The following is a 10787-nucleotide window of genomic DNA, read 5'->3' as shown; positions in this document are numbered from 1 at the left end:
GTTGGTGGCAGTGACAGCCATGCTGGGAGAAGCTCTGAGACCCTCTTCAGTCAGAACAGCAGGGCTTTCATCTATTGTTCTCATTGACTTCTGAGGAAGAGTTCCTTTAAACATAGGCTGAAGCTCCTCTTTTAAAAATTGTGTGTCTATTTTAAATCCTTCACTTATAGACAGAAATTCAGAAAGGAGGTGGAACTCAGTGAGGTTAAGTGGTTTGGCCAAGATCATACACTTGGGCAATGGCAGAATCAGGACTGAAATCCAACATTGCTCTCTCCACAGTGCTCTGAGACTCTGATGTTTGTGTCAGCTGGAGCAATATCCTAATGATGCAGTTATGTCCTTTTCCTTCCCACTTCCTGGCTCTGAGAAATGTATTCACCCAAGTTAATTAGAGAATCAGAGGGAGGTTTCTGCGTTGGGAAAGGAGTGTGCTTGCCACGGTTACACGCGTTCCCCAGGATCCCAGCGTAACTGATATTAATGATCATGCATTCATAAAGTATCTTCTTTCCAACTCATTTTTATGGCCATCTGACTAATTCCGTTCATAATTTTTAATTATGCAGTTGTAAGTTTTTTATTCTCCTATTGTCTGATATACCTTTTTACCCATTACAGATGCCTCATACTGGCTCTGCTATATTGGACCTTGTGAGGAATTGTATCATTTTGTTTTCTTTCCCTGCACTCCTTTCTGTTTTCTCATTCCTGTTGTTTGGTGCCAGCATATCTGATGTCTGGTCAGAGGGACAAGGAGACTCATCAGAGAGAAGTCAGGAAGCAAATCTGGAAAATGACCTGAAGGTCCTTGTTGATTTGAAAGAGAAAACGTGGAGGAGGGCTCACACTTACTAGAGAATGAAACAAGACAAACGACAGGACAAAATCTGAGAGGGTGACTATAATAGCCAAGGGTTGAGAGGCACACGAGGAGGGTTGCAACCAGGGACATGATGGAAAGAGGTCAGACCTAGGCCACTTTCTTGGATATTCTGCTCCCAAGTTCCAGAGAACAGAGAAAAGTGGAGAGGGACAGGATGGAGATGGGAACTCTTAACCACACAGTTTTTGAAATTTGGGACCAGTTAGAATTATATACATTACAAACGCAATGTAATAATAGATTTTACAAAGTAATGGGGCCTTTAAGGTCTTCTTGCCCAACAGTTTTATGTTGCAAATGAGGAAACTAAAGGCTAAGAAAAGTCAAAGCAAGCCCCTTGGCTCAGTTCTCGGTGGATCTGTGGGATGTCAGTCCTATATTTTTCATCCATATTTACTCAGTTGGAAGAGAGAAAAGCCCAAGGCAAGGAGCTAGGTTTTATTCTAAATGCATTCGGAAGTCATGGAAAGGAAATTATATGCTCTGATACGCATTTAAGAAGAGAACTCCTGCTGTTTGGAGAAGGAATTGGAATAGGATGAGAGTAGGGATTAAGATAGCAGTTAGGAGGCTGTTTGAGCATTCCAAGAACCAAATGATTGTGGCCGGGAGAGGGTAGTTGAGGAGAAGGAGATATACTTTCAAGTTAAAATGTAGAAGACTTGATGGATTGGATGTGGTAGGTAAAATATGGAAGGAGTCAACGTTTTATGGCTTGGGCAACTGTGGTGGATATAGGTACAATTTCTAATGTGGAGAAGTGGGAAGGCAGTAACATGTGATTGAAGGTCAGGAAAATTGCTCTCATGCACCCTTCTATCAACAGTTGAAACTGCGTGTTTAGATCTGTGGATCATGACATGTTTCCCCAATGCCATAGGGCACTTTTTTTTTGTTGCCAGGATCCTTAATTATACAGGGTACCATGATAAAGTCTTACCAGTCATCTGCTTTGGAAGGACAAGCTAAGGAGATAAGGAAGGGAAATACTGTTTCCACTTTCGTTTGGTTTTTATCCACAAGGAAATAGAATCAGAAACCCTTAGCCTTCCTGAACCCAGTAGGAGAGCCTTGAGTTGCACCTACTGGAGGAGAAAGGGAAGAAGGATGTTTTCACAGATGTGCCTAAAAAGACATGAGAAGGTAGGGCATCCTTGTCCAGCATGTTATTGCCATAATTACTTATTCCACAGTTTTTGAAATCCTTCTTTATGCCAGGTCCTCTTCAAGGCACTGGAACTACAGGGAAGAAAACAAAGTCCTTCCTTACGGAAGTCACATTCCAGAACACTACTTATGTCAGTGCCTGCTTCAGAGTATTTCAGTGGTTTGTTGCCCATTTCAGCAGCAAAGAGCCCAACCTCTGCTTAAGCAGAGCCACTGCTTGCTGTCCCCCAAACCATGTGCCTTCTGTTCTCACCTTGCATTTGCTTCTCTGATCCTCTTAAATCAGCCAGTCTGACCCACTCAGGACTGATATTCAGTACCACCAGGTGTGCTGGCCAGCATCCAGTTCTAACGGGTTTATTCTTGTACTGAACCAGTTAATCAAAATGTCGCTATTACCCCTACACCTAACTTTCCATTTCGCTCAGTCTCCTTGAACACTTTTCTTAGGTCACTTTCTCAGCCTCCAGGGATCCTATCTTCATTTGAACGCATGGCACTCATGGGTTTATATCACTTACTTACAAAGCTCATGGACTTTTTTTTTTTTTTTAATTTAAATAATCTCTACATCCAACATGAGTCTCAAACTCAGGATCCTGAGATCAAGAGTCAGATGGTCCACCGACTGAGCCAGCCAGGTGCCCTCACTCACAGACTTTCTTATGACATCTGGTATACAGTTGCGTGCATTTTATTTAAAATTTTGACTTATGTGTTTGCCTTTTCTTCCAAAATAGATGGCATACTCCTTGTACAACCCAAATACTAGATTTGCACTTATTAATTGATCAATGTATCAGGAGGGACTCAGCATTTCCTAACTGTCCGCTGGGGATGTAAAGTGGAGAGGGACCCTATCTGCCATTATTCCATGTCAGTGTGCTGCTTATCTTTAAGTAATTCCATCCTCCAGGGCTTCTCCCCTCCCCTCCCCAGCTCCTGTCTCTGCATCCCCTATCACCTCAGGTTTGCGGGGGCATTACCATGCCAGCACCCCTTAGGATGCTTGGCTAGTTTTGTGCATTAAACGGGCTGTGGGATGTCTTGCTTGCCAGCCAATTTAATGCAGGCTGACACTCCTGGCACACTGAATTAAGGTGGAGGAGCCAAATGCCCCAGAGAAGAGTCCATTTCTATGGAGATTGAAACAAGAAAATGACAGAGCACAAAACACCTTTATTTTCTTCTTATATTTAAATGAAAAGAAGACAGTAATTAAGCCAGACCAGAAGATGAGTTCTGATTGTTAATTGCTAAGGGAGGTGCAGTATTTTAATTCATTTTAGTTCATTTGTAGAACTAGGCAGATGAGGTACATGGCCTGTGCTCTTGCCCGTGGTATGATGCTGACAATTTGAGAATTAATCATTTTTGGTTGTTCCAGATTTGTCATTTTAAAATTGTAACTGTACTATTTTCCCCCTTCTGGGTAGAAGCTGAGGAAAAGTGTCATAGCCTTTTATCTAAGAGCATGTGGCTAGCGTCGTGACTTCCATAGGGCCATAATGGTTTGTGGATTTCTTTCTTTCTTTTTTTTTTTTTTTTAAGATTTTATTTATTTATTTGAGAGAGAGCATGAGAGGGGGGAGGGTTAGAGGGAGAAGCAGACTCCCTGCTGTTCAGGGAGCCTGATGCAGGGCTCCATCCCAGGAGTCTGGGATCATGATCTGAGCCGAAGGCAGACCCTTAACTGACTGAGCCACCCAGGTACCCCATGGCTTGTGGATTTGCTCAAATAATCTCCAAATTATTTAACAGTTCTTGAATACTTCACCACAGTTTGATGCTCTAGTCAGCTAACTGAAAATTATACCTAGAGTTTTAGAACAAGAGGCTCCATGGGACTCTGTAAAGCATTTAATATCACTATTTCTAATTATAAAGCAATGTGAGCACACAGTAGTATGCACTGGTGTAACGGATTCCCTGGCTGTAGGGCAACATTTGATGCATTTTGGATAATCCTTTGGAAGTAATGATAATTTCAAAAGTAGGAGGAAGGGCTCAGCTCAATAAACACATTAATCAGCCCTTTATTGAGCACCTCCAGAATGGGATGCACTGAGCTGGGAACCATGAATGTCAAGGCAAAAGGCAGGGGTTTGCTCCTCCAGCTGACCATTTGAATCTTTTGGGAAACTTAAAAAATGTAGATGCCGGGGTTCTACTCTAGACTGATATATACATATATATACATACATATATATATGTATGTATATATATGTATATATAATTTTTTAAAAGATTTTATTTATTTATTTATTTGACAGAGAGAGAGAGAGAGCACGCACAAGAGAGGGAATATAACAGGGGGAGGGGGAAAGGGAGAAGCAGGCTTCCCGCTGAGCAGGGAGCCCAATGTGGGCCTCAATCCCAGGACCATGGGATCATGACCTGAGCTGAAGGCAGATGCCTAATGACTGAGCCACCCAGGCACCCCTAGGCTGATATATTTTTAACCACCTCCCACCCAGGCAATTCTAATAGACATCCAGGGTTGAGGAGCCCCTGGTATGAAGTGTAGTTGGTTTTCAAGGCACTTAGAGTTTAATTGGGAATATAGGACTTCAATTTATATTTATCACTCTGTTTTTTTTTTTTCTCCTTACACAGAAGCATATGATAAGTTTCAAGTGAGAGGCATGGACAACATGACTACTGTATTTGCAAGAACGGATCCCTAGAGGCTGGGTGATCATGAAGGAGGTAGGATTTGAACCTATGTTATAAGGATGGGTGGGACATACGTTAAAAAAAAACAGGTGTGAGAACAGGGCATTCAAAGTAGAAAGCTAGACTCAACCTAAGCTCAGGTGTGTAAGCTCAAGGCAAGGATGTATAAGGTATGCGGCAGGTATTAACTGGCTATTATTTGGAAAATAATGAGAAATCAGAGGGGCCTGCTTAGGGACTTGGGCCCAAAGATGGGGATTTGAGTTCTGTATGTGCCACTAAATAACTGCTTATATTGACAAGTTGTTTCACATCTCTAAGCTCCAGTTTCCACATCTGCCAAAGCTGGGACAGTAGTTCCTGTCAGGTTGTTCGGAACCAGTAAGGTAATATGTATACAAGCACTTGGTAAACCACAGAGCCCCACCCAATGCTAGCTGTTGTTATCACTGCCTTTTGGAGGGGCAGGCATGGAAGATTTTAGAGCAGGGGAGTGATGTATAACAAGTGTTAATAATTCATCCAATTTTTTTTTATGAGTGGCTGAAAGAAGTAGCTAAAAATTAGTATTTATAATCAATGAATTATTTAATGTAATTGTGTTTAGGGACTTGGAGCCCAACTTTCAAAAAAGAAGATCACCCTAACTGCCCATCATGGTTGCTGCAGAGCCTGTGCCTGATAAAGCAGAATGTGAGTATCACACTTCTGTAACAACTCAGGGCATAATGTGTGATGCTCCAACAGCTTCGAGGAAACTTTTAATTATTAATCCTTGGAGCACTAAAGTTATTGGTGTACCTTGTAAGAATTCATCTCATCCCCTTTATTTAAATATAACCAACTTTTAAGAGATCTGTAGCAACTTTTACTTTAGTGTGCTGTCCAATATGGTGTCTACTAGCCACATATGGCATCAGTGCTTGAAGTGTGACCAGTGAAACTAAGGAACTGAATATTTAATTTTAATTTACTTTAATTTCAATACAAAAAACTGTTAATAAGTTATTGGAAAACTTTTAACCATATTTGGAGCAACTTGAATATGTGAATATATTCCTTCAAGTGCATATTTTAGAAAATCTAAATATGGATTGAGTATTTTTGATTAAAGGCCAGTATCTGAATTGAGAGGTATATAATTGCAAAATGCATACAAGATTTTGAAGACAGAACCAAAAAAGAACGGAAAGTATCTCATTAATTTTTATTTATTTTTTTCATTAATTTTTAATATTGATTAATGTTGAAATGATATTTGGATATAGTTTAAATAAAATCTATAGCGATTAGTTACTGTATGTTATTAAAATTAATTTCATCTCTTTTCACTTTTAAAAGTGTGACTTCCGGGAAACAAATTGAGGATTGCAGAAAGCAGGGGGGTGGAGGGGTTGGGTAACTGGGTGATGGGTATTAAGGAGGGCACGTGTTGGGATGAGCACTGGGTGTTATACCCAACTAATGAATTGTCAAACACTACATCAAAAACATATGATGTACTGTATGCTGACTAACTGAACAAAATTAAATAAATAAATAAATAAAGTGACTACTAGAAAATTTTAAATTACATATGTGGCTCACGTTGTATTTCTTTTAGAGCTGATCTAGACTTGGCACACTTCGGTAATCTTAAATTTAGGCTTGGATAGCCTGATTGAGAAACACTGAGTGCTGCGTAGATGGTTGGGAGTGTCAAGATTTTCTGGTTAAGCAACTTGCCCTTGGCTCTTGTGACTCCAGGCAGTATATGGTACAGGCTAGTGGACTTCTGTTCTAGGCTGCAAGTAGAATGCCATGTGGATTACTGTAACTCTCTATTTAAATAATACAGTACATTTTTAGATGGAGAGGGCAGAAAGGGAAGAAGATCCAGAAAGTGGAGGAAGAATGTTCTCTAGTTCCATTTTGCCTTTGGGTCATGCCCATAATTACTTAAATTATATTTGTAGTCTTGATACTGAAAGCTGGGAATTCCCCTGTCTGCTTAGCAACCGAATCCCACTCTCAGAAAGAGTAACATAGAAATTTTTTTTTTTGAAGGGGAGGTGCCTGTAAAATCTCCTTGAGGTAGGTAAGAAACCTATTAATCACCTATTACTGCAAAGACGATAAGCTACTTTGCTAAAGAAGGAATCGAGAAAGTGGAGGAGTGAGGAAAAGTGTGTAAGAGACAACAGAATGCCGTTTCATTGGAAGTGAAGAGTTGGGTCATAATGCAGAATGTGTTGTGGAAAAGATGGTGGAGTATAGGTTTTAGGAGATGATAGCCATGTGCCACTTGGAAATTGGTTTTTGAACTCTTTTTGAAAAGAAATTAGACAAATTATGTTTTCCTCACTTGTATGTAATGAAATTGAATACAAACTATTTTCTTTGAGGTTCCTCTTTGAAGGGCTTCTGTTCGTTTCCTAGTTTCCACAAGTCTTTGCCCTGGAATGAATGAAACCATCTTTGTTCTGGCTTCTGTCTCCTGCTGCTCATCCCTAAGCTACTCCCCTCTCCTAACCTAACCCTGCCCTTCCCCTGAGCCTGCTTTGAGGAGATCTTTCAGTACACACAGTAATCAATCCTTTGTGAGTTTGTTTTTTGCCCTGTGTGTTTGTTATTTTTAGCTAAGGAATATTAACCACACAATGAAAACTGAGGAAGAGCTCAGATATGGAAAACAGATAAAGTCTGAGCTGCTCTGATTGAAGAAGGAAGAGCCCGGAAGGCACATGAAATTGACGCCACAGAGTTTTAAAACCACCGCCTTGGTCTGGATTTGATTTGCTGTTTATTTCTCTTGGGATATTTGTTTTAAACCTTAGCTCTAATAAGACAATGTGAAATCTTCTGTCTTTAAAGGGGAATTCATACATTCATGAGCTGGCAGTAGGGGTGTGGGCGCCTTATGTTGGCTTCTGTCATAGCGTATGGCTCATACTGAGTGTCATGACTTTACTGACAACTGTTTTTCTAGCAGTAGGCTCTAAGTACCTGGAAGGTAGGGGTACCCAATGTCCTATTTATTTCAGCACGTTTAGCATCAAGTTAGGACCAGATTTAGCCCATTTAGCATCTGGGACTTAGTAGTGCTTAATGAACATCTACTAAACTAAATCTCATTGAGTCTGAGGTATGGCTTTTCTAACACTCGTGAAATCAAACACACAGGCACTTACTTTGACTATATAGGCAAAGGAGGCCTTAGCCATGTAGCTGTACATCTTTGTTCAGGATGGCTCCTTAGTAAATTTTTGTGAAGTCTCTAGAGAATGCAGCCTGTTTGTAGGAAGGTTAGAAAGCCTCTTGGTAAGGCCAGTTATTTTTGTTATGGTTATAAAAAATACATGTTTGCAAGTCCCTCCGTCTTTCTAGGAGAGAAAAGACTTGCTCAATTATACAATCAAGAGATGGCCAATGGCTTGTTCCCTGTTATAGCTTCCATAATTAGGTCTTCTGGTATCTTCACTGCAGAGATTACTAGAGCAATTGTACAGAACCTCTAAAGCATTAAAAGACATCTGAAGTTTTATGAACTACCAATCATAATACCATTAAAATGATGATATATGAAGAATGAGGTTTTTAAAAAATATATAAAATAAATGTAAGAAAATATTTTAGGCTAGTGAAATCGTTTGGCATTAGAAATTCATTATCTTTTCCCATGGAAATGTTAATATTTGCACTCATGTTTTATGTGAGTAGTATAAGTATTTCAATCTCTTCATGAACTTTATCATAAAATATTTGTTATTGCTTATAATGATTTTTTTTATTGCTTTTGGGGGGTTAGTAATTTGAAGAATCCAAAGTATAATGAAATTTTATTATTTGCAAATCTATTAATTAATTAGTTTTGGATAAAAAGAACTATAATAAGACCAGATTTATTCAAACCAATTTAGAAAGTTGAAATTTATCTTTGTGCTACTGAAGAAATGAGGATTGACTAATGAAATTAATAATATCAACATGGTTGGAGAAAAGTTTAGCTCAATGATAGTAATAATACAGTAACTACAGTAATAATTGCTCACATTTATTGAAAGCTTATTATGTGCCAGGCGCTGTACTAAGTGCTTTGTAACCAAGTCCAATTGAATCCTCACAACCTGGTGCAAGATATGCTATTATTATTATCCTCATTTTACAAATGAGAAAATGAAGGCTTAAGACAATAAAATAAGATTCACGAGCAAATTGTAATTCAAGACCAAAAGGGTGTGACTCAGGAATGAGAGCTCTTAAAAATTATTCTATACGCTATGGATACATATTTGCAAATAAACAAAGCCTTAATTACAGATTTTTTTAAGAGAAGGAGCAGACCTTGACAACTTCCTCTTAATAATTGAAGTTCTAATGTGCACTTCAATGTATAAAAGCTGCATGCTTGTAGACTTACCATATAATGAACAAAGAAACAGAAGCTTCAAAGATTATTATTTTTTTTTTTTTAATTGATTTTTTTTTATTTTATTTAGTTCACCATACAGTACATCCCCGGTTTCCGATGTAATGTTCCATGATTCATTATTTGCGTATAACACCCAGGGTACCATGCAATATGTGCCTCTGTTAAAACCTAAGTCAGAATGTATTTCTCCTCTGCTCAGACTCCTCTAATGGTTTTCCACCCTGCTCGGAGTGAAAGCCGGAATCCTTACGGTGACCCACAAAACTCCAAATTATCTGCCTCCTCCTCACATATCTGATCTCATAGTCCCCACTCAATCTTTGCATTCTGGGCATTCTGACCTCCTTTCTGTCTCTCAAAGACTCCACGTCCACCCCTACCTCAGGCCTTTGCTCTGTTTCCTCTGATTAAAGCATTCTTACCCCTGATAGCCATATGATTAGTTCCCTAACTTCCTTCAGAACTTCACTCAAAAGTTTGCTAACAACAAAAGTTTCCTGCCCCCCCATCTAAAATATCAGTCCCCATCCCAACATTTCATATCTTTCATGCCTGCTTCATTCTTTGCCTTTAACACTTATTGTATATAAGTTACTACATATTTTGATTAGTCATATTATTTATTTTCTCTTTCCCCAACTAATATTGAACTCCATGAGCATTGAACTCGTCTGTTGATTCACTGATATATCCTGGGCATCTAGAAAAGTACTTGGGACATAGTAGGTACCCAATAAATACTTGCTGAATGAATCCCTTTGCCACATCTTCCCTCCCTAGCATGCTCTTCCTCCTTTTCTCCACTCAGAAAACCTATTTACCCATTCAGACAGAAATCGAATATTACCTTCTCTCTGCAACTTCCCCATTTTGCTGACTTCATTTCCCTGTCAGAGTTAGTTCCTCTTTCCTCTGTGCTCCAAGAGCATATTATATTTAACCTCTGCCATTGTACTTAAAATATGGCTTTGTGACTTTCAGTTTCTAATTTTCCCACAAGATAATGAGTTCCTGTAATACAGAATCATCACCTTATTATTTTTTTTATCAGCCTTGGTGCCTGGCCTATAGTAAAATTCAATAAAAGTGTTGAATGAACCACCAAACATACTCCCTCTTCTTTCCATTTGCTCCCTCACCTTTTCATGACCCCTTGACACTACCCAAAATGCCACATAACTACTCTGCTCCCAAATTACCCGTGAACCCCCACTCTGACCAGACTTCATAGATGGTGCCTGTCCCCTGTTCCCAGACTGTCCCCCTGTACCCTCCTACCCCTGATCAGACAGTTATTTCCTCAGGGCTTTGCAAAGTATCATAATATGACAAACTAATAAATGCCAAGTTTCCCAGCAAGATTTAATTGATCAGCTATTGAATATTATCTTTTAAAGTTAACACATATTTTTTAATCCAGGTAACTGGGGCAACATGGCACTGTAAGAAGAAACTTGAGGGTCAAAGTAGACCATTTGAAGGTGCTGTCTGATGGCTTCCTGAATCCTGTGATTTGGAAGGTTTTAAAGGAAGAAGCGCTTTGAGCATTTTTAATCATTCACCTCTGGGTGAATTAACATATCAGATTATATCCTGAGAACAGAAAGGTTTGGGTTTGGGGGGATTTTTTTTTTTTTTTTTTTTTTG

The sequence above is a fragment of the Ursus maritimus genome, unplaced genomic scaffold (genome assembly GCF_017311325.1).
Source record: "Ursus maritimus isolate PB19 unplaced genomic scaffold, ASM1731132v1 scaffold_11, whole genome shotgun sequence".
In the NCBI taxonomy this organism is placed as follows: Eukaryota; Metazoa; Chordata; class Mammalia; order Carnivora; family Ursidae; genus Ursus; species Ursus maritimus.
This window is presented reverse-complemented; position numbering follows the sequence as displayed.